At 42.3% G+C, this 11,144-nt stretch overlaps 1 long non-coding RNA gene across 1 annotated transcript; it reads left to right on the top strand.

Moving 5' to 3' along the window:
* Window positions 1–1,794: 1,794 nt before the first annotated feature.
* Window positions 1,795–10,692, top strand: LOC311122028. Its single transcript, XR_014612368.1, has 3 exons — window positions 1,795–1,868; window positions 2,720–2,955; window positions 10,400–10,692. It is a non-coding gene; the product is annotated as an uncharacterized lncRNA (long non-coding RNA).
* The last annotated feature ends 452 nt before the right edge of the window (window positions 10,693–11,144 follow it).

Genomic DNA, 11,144 nt, shown 5'->3' with positions numbered 1-11,144 from the left:
GGGGAGAAACTTTGAGTCACGGGTGTTCTCAGAGTTGTGTAGACGGTTAGGCGCGGAGAAGACGCGCACTACTCCGCTTCATCCCCAGAGTGATGGGCTGGTGGAAAGATTTAACAGAACATTAGCACAACAGCTGGCTATCGTTACCTCAAAACACCAGAGAGATTGGGACACACACTTACCGTTTATCCTCATGGCATGTAGGTCGGCTGTTCAGGAATCGACTGCGTGCTCCCCAGCGCTACTAATGTTAGGTCGTGAGTTGCGCACCCCAGCCGAACTGACGTTTGGCCACCCTCCTGATAACGACGACGGGGTTTTGCCTGGCCCGAACTATGTTCGTCGACTGCAGAACCGGTTAGAAGCGGCTCACACCTTCGCAAGAGAGCAACTCGAGAACGCAGGAATGCGCCAAAAGCGCCACTATGACTCACGCGCTAGGGGGAGGCACTTTGGAGCGGGAGAACGCGTGTGGCTTCACAACCCCACGCGCAAGAAGGGGCGGTGCCCAAAGCTGGACAGTGCCTGGGTGGGGCCGTGCCTGGTGATAGAGAGAGTGGGGGAGGTGACGTACCGGGTGGAGGTTCCCCCACGGGGCAGGAAGGTGGTGGTCCACCGGGACCGATTGGCGCCCTACAGAGGGAGGAAAACGGTAGGGAATGGAAGTGAGGACTCTGATGTGAGCACACGGGGACAGTCTAGCGAGGAGACTCTAGTGCAAGCTGAGCCTGGGACGGGGGCTGCCTCTTCGGGGGGTGCTGGAAATGACACTGGGGCAGATGAGTGTTCTGGGGGTCCACCAGTGAGAGTCAAGGGGAGGCACAAGAGACTGATGCGACCTCCGGGTCGTTTTAAGGATTTTGTTTTGTAACCCTAGGGGCTAGGGTTTAGAAAGGAGGGGGCTATGTAACGACCCTGTATTGTGTTCTGTGTTCATGGATGTGTTATCGTTCTCATGGGTACTAGCAGGGGTTAATTATGCCAGGACAGATGGAAAGGTTGGGGGGTATGATGGGTAATCCCGCGGGATTTTGGAATGATTAAATAGGGGTTACGGTCTCATCTCTCTCTCTTCTGTTCGGGACCCTTGATGTGACATGTTCTATTTGTGTATGTTCGAGGTTTAGCGGCGTGGGTTGTGGCCGGAACAATAGCCCATTCAGGAATAAACCTGTGTTCTGCCTGTACACCTGGTGCCCGTCTCTCTTTTACTTTATGACCCAGCTGGGTCATTACAGTATCCTTAACTAGCATTGAAAAAGTTCATCCATTCTTCTCAAATTAAACATATCTCCCTAATTTCTGAATCATGCTTGTAACGTTGTCAGTAGGATGCAGTAACCTATGCTTCAGAGGGGAGGAGCAGGTAGTTTCCACACGCACACCCACTGGCAAAGATTTCCATTCCAGTTGACAGGCAGAAACTGGAATACGTTTCTAGAGTGAGCTTTGTTGCGATTTTGTGGGACTGGAGAAAAATACCCGGAAAGTAAAATAAGGTTATTACCTGGATTACATGCTTTTAAAATAACTGCTGTTCCTGAAAAGTATAGAACACTTTAGTTTCCGGTTCTTTTTAACGTTATTTTTCAGTTCTGTTCCCTGAACCGGTTCCAACCCTAGATAAATTATTTGTATGTAGGTCATGCTTAGCCTAATAAACTATAAAGGGAAATAAATTGCTACAGTTGACACTTTTTTAGTAATTTAATGAAATGTTGTAATCTGATCTCGGAATGCACGGACCGTTAGTAGTGGGGGAACAGGAAGTTCCGGGCAGGCGGGCACCATTCTTCACAATAAAGAAAGCGCCAGAACTGTGCAGTCAAGAAGATAACCTTTGTGTCCGTTTCTATTTATTACTACAGGTATGTAATAGCACGTTTAAACTTTCTAATGTCGAAAGAACATACCATGCTAGGTAACACATCCGTTAAGGTATTATCACGTTTGGTAAAGGTTTGATGTGTTATTTTTTTGTCAAACCAAGTGAAGAACGTGATAAAAACTATTTTACAAGTCACATAGCTAGAGATTTTGGGTTTGTCTGAGTGAATGTACATAATTTTCTCATGGTAATTTCATAAATAATCAATTTATTTGAGATTTCTGAGTTCGTTTAGCATGTTATTGGTTTTGTGTAAAATTCCCAAGCTGGTAAAATGGCGGCTACTCTCGGTCAGCGTCAACGGACTTCAGTGAGGACAGTGCGGGTGCATCAGATAGAGACAATTTCACGGTCGCACTACTGTTTTGAAGCAGAATGTAATGATTATCAGTTTTCTACATGTGTACTAATATTCAGACACATTCTGTTGTTTCTGTCTTTATCAATAAATGTTGCTATGGTGTGAACAGGAAATACAATTGGTTTTTGATTGAAGTAATACAGTGAAGACAAGGTTTAAGAAAATTAGCACATAGTGCTGTCTATGACAAACTGTAACCTTGTACTAAATGGATTTTGAGTCATTTATGCATTTATCTACTATAGGTTAGGTATTAGCTCAAAAGTATTGTGGAGCTCCTGCACCTTAATATAAACAGTACCGGCACCCGAAATGAGTATTGGCACCTATTTCAGTCCAAGTCAAGCACTGAATTAGATAATTGAACACGAAAAAAGTGAAAATATTTTTAGAGAATAAAGAAAGTGCCAGAACTGTCAAGACAATAACTTTTTGTGTCTGTTTCTCTTTATTACTACTGGCCTTTTCAGATAAGTCTGAGGCCGGTAACATCAAGAGTGAGGACAAACCCAGCCTGCCTCTCTCCTTCCACACTGAGTCCAAACCTACAGTCACTGGGTCCTGATTGTGACAGTGGAGCCCAGTTTACTGCAGGATCCAGAGATGGCATCAGTGAAGCTGGAAGACTGCAGTCAAACACTGGAGCTGAATGTCAACATTAAAGATGAAGAAGAGGAGAAGAAGATTGGGAAATCTGTTTCTCATGGTAAGAGCAGGTTCTATCTAATTAAGTTTGTTGACATGATTTGGAAAGGCACACACCTGTCTATATACAGTGCATTCGGAAAGTATTCAGACCTCTTGACTTTTTAGACATTTTGTTACGTTACAGCCTTATTGTAAAATTGATTAAATTGTTTTTTCCCCTCATCAATCTACACACAATACCCCATAATGACAAAGCAAAAACAACAACAACTGAACAATCATATTTACATAAGTATTCAGACCCTTTACTCAGTACTTTGTTTATGCACCGCTGGCAGCCAAAGTCTTAATGTGTATGACGCTACAAGCTTGGCACACCTATATTTGGGGAGTTTCTCCAATTCCTCTCTGCAGATCCTCTCAAGCTCTGTCAGGTCGGATGGGGTGCGTCGCTGCACAGCTATTTTCAGGTCTCCAGAGATGTTCGATTTAAGTCCCGGCTCTGGCTGGGCCACTCAAGGACATTCAGAGACTAGTCCCGAAGCCACTCCTGCGTTGTCTTGGCTGTGTGCTTAGGGTCGTTGTCCTGTTGGAAGGTGAACCTTCGCCCCGGTCTTGAGGTCCTGAGTGCACTGGAGCAGGTTTTCATCAAGGATCTCTCTGTACTTTGCTCCAATCATCTTTCCCTCTATCCTGACTAGGCTCCCAGTCCCTGCCGCTGAACAACATCCCCGCAGCATAATGCTTCAACCACCATGCTTCACCATAAGGATGGTGCCAGGTTTCCTCCAGACGTGATGCTTGGCATTCAGGCCAAGAAGTTCAATCTTGGTTTCATCAGACCAGAGAATTTTGTTTCTCATGGTCCGAGTCCTTTAGGTGCCTTTGGTAAACCCCAAGCGGGCTGTCATGTGCCTTTTGCTGAGGAGTGGCTTTCGTCTGGCCACTCTACCATAAAGGCCTGATTGGTGGAGTGCTGAAGAGATGGTTGTCCTTCTGGAAGGTTCTCACATCTCCATAGAGAAACTCTGGAGCTCTGTCAGAGTGACCATCATGTTCTTGGTCACCTATATAGACAGTTGTGTGACTTTCCAAATCATCTCCAATCAATTGAATTTACCACAGTTGGACTCCAATTAAGTTTTAGAAACATCTCAAGGATGATCAATGGAAACAGGATCCACCTGAGCTCAATTTCGAGTATCATAGCAAAGGGTGTGAATACTTATGTAAACAAGGTATTTCTGCTGTTTTATTTTTAATACATTTGCAAAAATGTCTAAGAACCTGTTTTCACTTTGTCATTATGAGGTATTATGTGTAGATTGATGAGGAATTTTTTTATTTAATCCATTTCAGAATAAGGCTGTAACGAATCAAATTGTGGAAAAAGTAAAGGGGTCTGAGTACTTTCATAATGCACTGTACATATCCAAAAGTGGACCTAGAAGTTTGTCCTTAAATATCTATTGGGAGCCCATCTGGACCTTCCGCCTAACCTTCCTTCATATTGAAAATAGCATCAGATATTTCAACACCATCCAATTCCTTTTCCAGATCCAATTTAGTGTCTTCTGAAATAGAGGGAAAATCAAGACCTGACTAGTTCAGTTCTCAGGAGATTCAGAGTTGTAAAGTGTATTGTAGTAGGAAGCAAATGTTTGGTTTATTTCTACAGGATCCATTGATAATTGTCCTTGTAAATTATGAATTGCATTAAAGGCTGAATTGTACTACTTAATGTGCCAGGCCAGCAATTTACCAGGTTTTTCACCTTGATCATAGAAGGACTGTTTCAGCCTAGTTAAGCTGTTTGCAGCCTTTGAGGTGGGAAGTTCTTCATACTGAGCTTTAAGACCAAATCATTCTTTGTTTACTTCTACTGAGTTATCCAAAAAAGCTTCCCTCTCCAATTCTCTCATTTTGCTCTCCGTCTCTCATTTTCTGATTTATTAGATTTGAAACTGGTAAAACGTATAATTTGCCCCCAAATATGTGCTTTGAAAGCCTCCCATCTGGTACTCGCTGACGTTTGGTCAGTGTTCAATGTCAAATAAACATCTATATGCACTCCAACGTAATGTAAGAAGTCTGGGTCCTGTAACCATCTGGGATGCAAACGCCTCCTAGAGGATCCTTTTACTAGTTTTGTATCCCTATAGAATAATCACACAAGGGAATGGTCATTCAAATTGATGAAATTGTTTTTTTTCTCATCAATCTACTCACATTACCCCATAATGACAAAGCAAAAACAGGTTTTTATCAATTGTTGCAAAAAACAACAACTGAACGATCACATTTACAAAATGACTTTCTACTCTGTGAGAGGGAAGTGTCTAAACCATAGGAGCGAAAAGTAGTCTACATGAGAATATGATTTAAATGTTGACGAATAACATGAATACTCCCTTTTACTCGGGTTCTGAGTCCTCCAAGGTTCACATAGATTTAAATCCTTAATGAAATGCTGTAATTTCTTTCTACTCTGTGAGTGGGAAGTGTATAAACCAGAGGAGCAATCTAGATGAGGATCAAGAGTGCAATTAAAGTCTCGTGCCATTAGGACTTTAACAGGAATGGAGGCTATCAATAGAAATACATTCTCAAAGAATTTGGGATTATCATCATTAGGACCATAAACATTAACCAGATTAATATGCTCATTCAAAAGAGTTCCCTGTATCAAAATGTATCTACCAGCTGTATCAGTTATAATAGTATCCACTTGAAACGGAACAGATTAGTGAATTAAAACCATAACACCATGAGAATGAGAGGAGAAACAGGATGCTACTACTGGCCCTTGTCATCTCCTGCATACTTTAAGTAGCTCATCCTTCAACAAGTGAGTTTCTTGTAGGAACACAATAGATGAATGAAGTTGTTTAAGCCTAGTAATAACCTGTTTTAAGCTTGGATAGTTTACAAACTCCACGGACATTCCACTAAGTAAATTTAAGTTTTGCATTTGAAGTCATTTAACCAAAGATGTAAACATGGAATAAGCTATACCATAAAGGCATATCTAAAATATGTTTAGTAACCACAAGGACCGCAGGAATATTTTGTAGTGAGGAAAATATGTAAAGATCTGTTGGAAGAAACAAACATAAATCTATCCTAACAACACAGGGTATTTTGCTAGTAGCCTATATAGTAGCCTAAATATCACAACAAAAGGCCTCTCTAGCAAGATGATATGTGAAATATCACGTAGTATTTGTTTGAAAAGTAGCAAAGAATAGCTCCACCTAAAACAGTAACGCTAGTTAGTGAAGCCTGAGACTAACGTTATCGTTACAGTATGGACCGTCCAAAATAGTGGTAGATCCACAACACAGGGTCTGCTGCTAGTAGCTACAAAGTGACAATATGGCCCATACGTATAGCGTTAATATAGTATACCATGATACGTTTATAAACCAGAAAAAGTATCAAAGATCAGAAATGAACAGCCTACGTGAGAAAGAGATATCATTGAATATGTGCTACGTTACCCAAAGGCCCTTTGCACATGATGTTAGGCTTGTTAGGCTTGCACCTGAGTGTCAGTCATTTTAGTCCAAGGATATGATCAAAAGGCCTCCATTCTTAAATGGAAGAAGTGTGGAACCACCAATACTTTTTCAAGAGCTGGCTGCCCGGATAAACTAAGTGATAGGGGGAGAAGGGCCTTGGTCAAGGAGGTGACCAAGAACACGATGGTCACTGACAGAGCTCTAGAGTTCCTCTGGCGATGGGAGAACCTTCCAGAAGGACAACCATCTCTGCAGCACTCCACCAATCAGGCCTTTTAAGGTAGAGTGGCTAGACGGAAGCCACTCCTCATGAAAAGGCACATGACAGCCCGCTGGGAGTTTGCCAAAAGACACCTAAAGGACTCTCAGACCATGAGAAACAAGATTCTCTGGTCTGATGAAACCAAGATTGAACTCTTTGGCCTGAATGCCAAGCGTCACGTCTGGAGGAATCCTGGCACCATCCCAACGGTGAAGCATGGTGGTGGCAGCATCATGCTGTGGGGATGTTTTTCAGTGGCAGGGACTGGGAGACTAGTCAGGATCGAGGGAAAGATGAACAGAGCAAAGTATAGAGACACCTGGAAATAGCTGTTTGGCGACACTCCCCATCTAACCTGACAAGCTTGAGATGATCTGCAGAGAAACTCCCCAAATACAGGTATGCCAAGCTTGTAGCGTCATACCCAAGAAGACTTGAGGCTGTAATCACTGCCAAAGGTGCTTCAACAAAGTACTGAGTAAAGTCTGAATACAGTTTTTTTATTATTGTTATTTTTGCAAAAATGGTGTCATAGAACCAATCATTTTTCTTTTTATTCATTTTAGAAACACTTAAAATAAGAGCTGTGTTTCGTGTAGGCTTACCCTGGTGTGACTTTTAGCAATATATTTGGCTCTATTTCCTCCCAGATTATAAAACTCTAATTATCATCAAAGTAGACATCATGCAAAACAACAAATCACTGCAATCTCCTGCACGTCATCTCTAGCTGACACCTTTGCTAACAGGTATTGTGTCAATTTAAAACTTGCACAAGACAGTTCACAGAATTGTCCATTTAAATAAATGTAGCCTATTTTTTTCATTACAAAATGTAGCTAACATTAGATAGTTAACCCAGAGATCCTTACCTTTGACTCTATTCTGCAATTTTGTCCAGATCATCATGGCATTTGTGGTTCTTTATGATAGCCACATTAGCAGTTAATTACCATTTCATTTTTGTAGGGGTAAATACATGCAAATATATAAAAGTCACCTTGTCCTAGAGAGATTTACATGGTTATCAAAACGCCACACCAGGGTAAGCCTACATGTAACACAGCCCTTATTTTAAGTGTTTCTAAAATCCCCTATGGGAAAAATGAATGGTGGAATAATGATTGGAACCATTTCCCTGTATGACTGCTAGGTTTTATGGGTATTATCATTTATACTGTGGTACTCCATTGGTGTGCAGCTACCTGAAGCTAGTGGGGTGTGGATGAGCTGAGAAACGTGGTAAGATGGCAGACAAGAAAAAATTTGGAATGGGGGATGCACAAACCTTCTGGAAGATCTGATGAAGGAGAAGATGGTGGACAAGGGAAAAGTGGAATATGTTTTGAGTGAATATGGAATGGAAGATCACACAGAACTTTTAGAAGAGCTACAGGAGGAAAGTGAACATGACGAGAGTGAGGATGAATTAACTGTGGTGAGGAACTCAGAGTTCGGGCCTCGTTCCGAGGGTGATAAGGATGATTCTGGCCCAATGGGAGTGAGATTTGTAGAGGGAATGGATCCATATGTGGTGTCAGGTTAGGTGGAGAAGAGGTTGGGGACTGTTGTGTTGGTGAAGGTAACTTGGAGTGGACTCGTGATGATTTATTGTTTCTCCTCTGTCCAGAGGGAGCGGGCGCTGCGGATTACGTGATTAGGGACAGGAATTGTGACTTGAATTGCTCTCCGTAACAGTGTGGCATTGAAAGGAGTGATAACGGGGTTAGGTTTAAGTGTTGAGGATGAGCAGTTGAAATGGAAGATTCCAGGTGTCTGTGACACCCTCCGTTTGGTGAGACGTAGATCCGGTGTAGAGCGTGGGGAAACAGAGAATACATTACCTGTCATGCTGGGTTTTGATGCATAGTCTCTGCCAGATACGATCAAGGTAGGAAGTGTTAGTTATCCCGTGAGCGATTTTTGTTCCATAAATACTACAGTGTTTTAGGTGTGAAGTTTATGGGCCTGTTGCAGCAGTGTGTAGGCGTGAGATGCCTAGATGTGACAAGTGTGCAGGAGGGCATGAGATGAAGAAATGTGTGGTATCGGTGGAGAAAGTTCTGTATGTTAGTTGTGGGGGTGCTAACGGGCTGGAGATCTGAGGTGTCAGGTGAGAGAAAGGCAGATTGTGGTCCTCTATAGCTCAATTGGTAGAGCATGGCACTTGTAACGGGTAGTGGGTTCGATCCCCGGGACCACCCATACGTAAAAATGTATGCGCACATGACTGTAAGTTGCTTTGGATAAAAGCGTCTGCTAAATGGCTTATTATTATTATTATTATTATTAGATTGAGGTTGCCAGGGTTACAGTAGTACAGAAAGTGTTGTAGCAGAAGCAGTGAAGAGAGTGGTAGAGGAAGATGGGTACAGGGTGAGGGATCTTGAGAGGATTCCTGTGAGTAGGCAGAGACCAAGAGAGAGTGATGGGAAGAATATGTGCTTCAGTAAGGTGGGCTTTTTAGCATTTATAGCAATGGTTGTCAATTGTACTGCAGAAATGGATCAAAAGTACCAGAAAATAGAGGCTGTGGTGGCAGCGGCAGAGAAGTACTTGGGATTGCGAGGATTTACTGCAGAACAGCTTCAGGGTGTATTGAGTGGTAGTGGTCTGGCGTAGGACTAGATAGGGTTAAATAGTGGAATGGGGTGGTGGGTTTTTGTTGTGTAAAATTGCCACGAAGGGACTCAAAGTCAAACTTAAATGAATCATTATTTTTTATCAGCAAGCTGGAGAGGTTCCAACAAACTTAAAAGCACCATAGTACACGTCGTTCGGGAGCTCTGCCGGGGCAGTCCCGTTAGTTGTCCTATATACTGCTTACACAGACAAGTTATATTTGCATGATTTTAGCTTATTAATAATTAATTCATCATTAACATTTGGTTCCTGCATGTGACCAACCAATACCTCACAAGGCTTCTTCTCTCCAAGGTGAGACCTTGAAACTGAGATATCCCTTTTGGTTCCCAGAACAATGTTCTGGGCGTACTGCCAATTGGTCTGAGAAGGTCAGACACCTTCACGAACCGAGAACATTTTCCCTCACATTTTTTAGAGTGGGCTAATACTTGGCAGGGCAATTTTGTATTAATTACCGTATCAATGAATTTAATGTATGTAGGCTGTGAATGGCCTCACACACCAGTACAGTAGGTGGCGGTGTATGCACCTAAAAGTTGGATGCGCTCCGCCAACCAAATCCCAAAGAAGAAGAAGAATGCAAATGCACGTCGCTTGACCCGTATGGAGAATGTGAAAAAGGAGCAAAGTTCATCTTTATTATTGATGTTTGATGAAGAGTATCTACCACCCTATGTAAAGCTGGGATATATAATATACCACATAAGAGAGTTTGTGTAAAACCTGATGCAATGCAAGAAATTTAAATATTTTGGCCACATGTCAAGTGTTTGCAGACGGAAGGAATATGTTATTGAAGAGCATGTGAATGTAAAATGTTGTAACTGTGGTGGGGGTCATATTCCTGAATTCCCAGAGTGCCCTGTTAGGGTGAAAGAGGTTGAGGTGTCAAGGGTCAGGGCTGTACAGCAAATCTCCTATGTGGAGACGGTGAAGAGAGTTATAGTAGCAAGAGGCCACAGTTCTGAAGAAGATATGGCGGTGGATGCACTGCAACCAGTTGCAAATGTTATACGTCAATCAAGTGATCTGGATACACTAATTTTGAAGGGGGATTTTTTTAGTATTTACAGCCACAGTTACTAATTGTACTGCACAAGAAGTCCAAGAAGCTGGACATCATTATATCTGCAGCTGAGAAGTTTCCGGGCCTCCAAGACTTCACGGCAGAAGCCCTGCAAGGACTACTGTTGCCAGAAAATGTTCCGCCCTCACAGGATCCTTCTGAGCCTGTGAATGGATCTGATTAGAACAGAAAAGCAGGCTGATTTAGTTCAATTAAAATTTCGTTATTGATAGTTTGTATGATTTAAAAAATATATACTGTATACACTGAACAAACATATAAACGCAACATGTAAAGTGTTGGTCCAATGTTTCATGAGGTGAAATAAAATATCCCAGAAATGTTCCAGACAAACTTATTTCTAAAATGTTGTGCGCAAATTTGTTTACATCCCTGTTAGTGAGCATTTCTCCTTTGCCAAGATAATCCATCCACCTGACAGGTGTGGTATATCAAGAAGCTGATTAAACAGCATGATCATCATTACACAGGTGCACCTTGTGCTGGGGACAAGAGTAGCTGAGGAGGTGCTTGGCAGCATCTAATGGGGATCCCTAACAAATACAAAAATGCCACTCTAATGTGCAGTTTCTTCACAAAACACAATGCCACAGATGTATCAAGTTTTGAGGGAGCATGCAATTGGCATGCTAACTGCAGGAATGTCCACCAGAGCTGTTGCCAGAGAATGTTAGGTTAATTTCTCTAACATTAGCTGCCTCCAATGTTGTTTTAGAGAATTGTGCAGTATG

This window comes from Coregonus lavaretus (assembly GCF_964263955.1).
Source record: "Coregonus lavaretus genome assembly, contig: HAP1_SCAFFOLD_57, whole genome shotgun sequence".
Taxonomy (NCBI): Eukaryota; Metazoa; Chordata; class Actinopteri; order Salmoniformes; family Salmonidae; genus Coregonus; species Coregonus lavaretus.
Note: the sequence above shows the minus strand (reverse complement) of the source record. Positions and strands in the feature narration are given on the sequence as shown.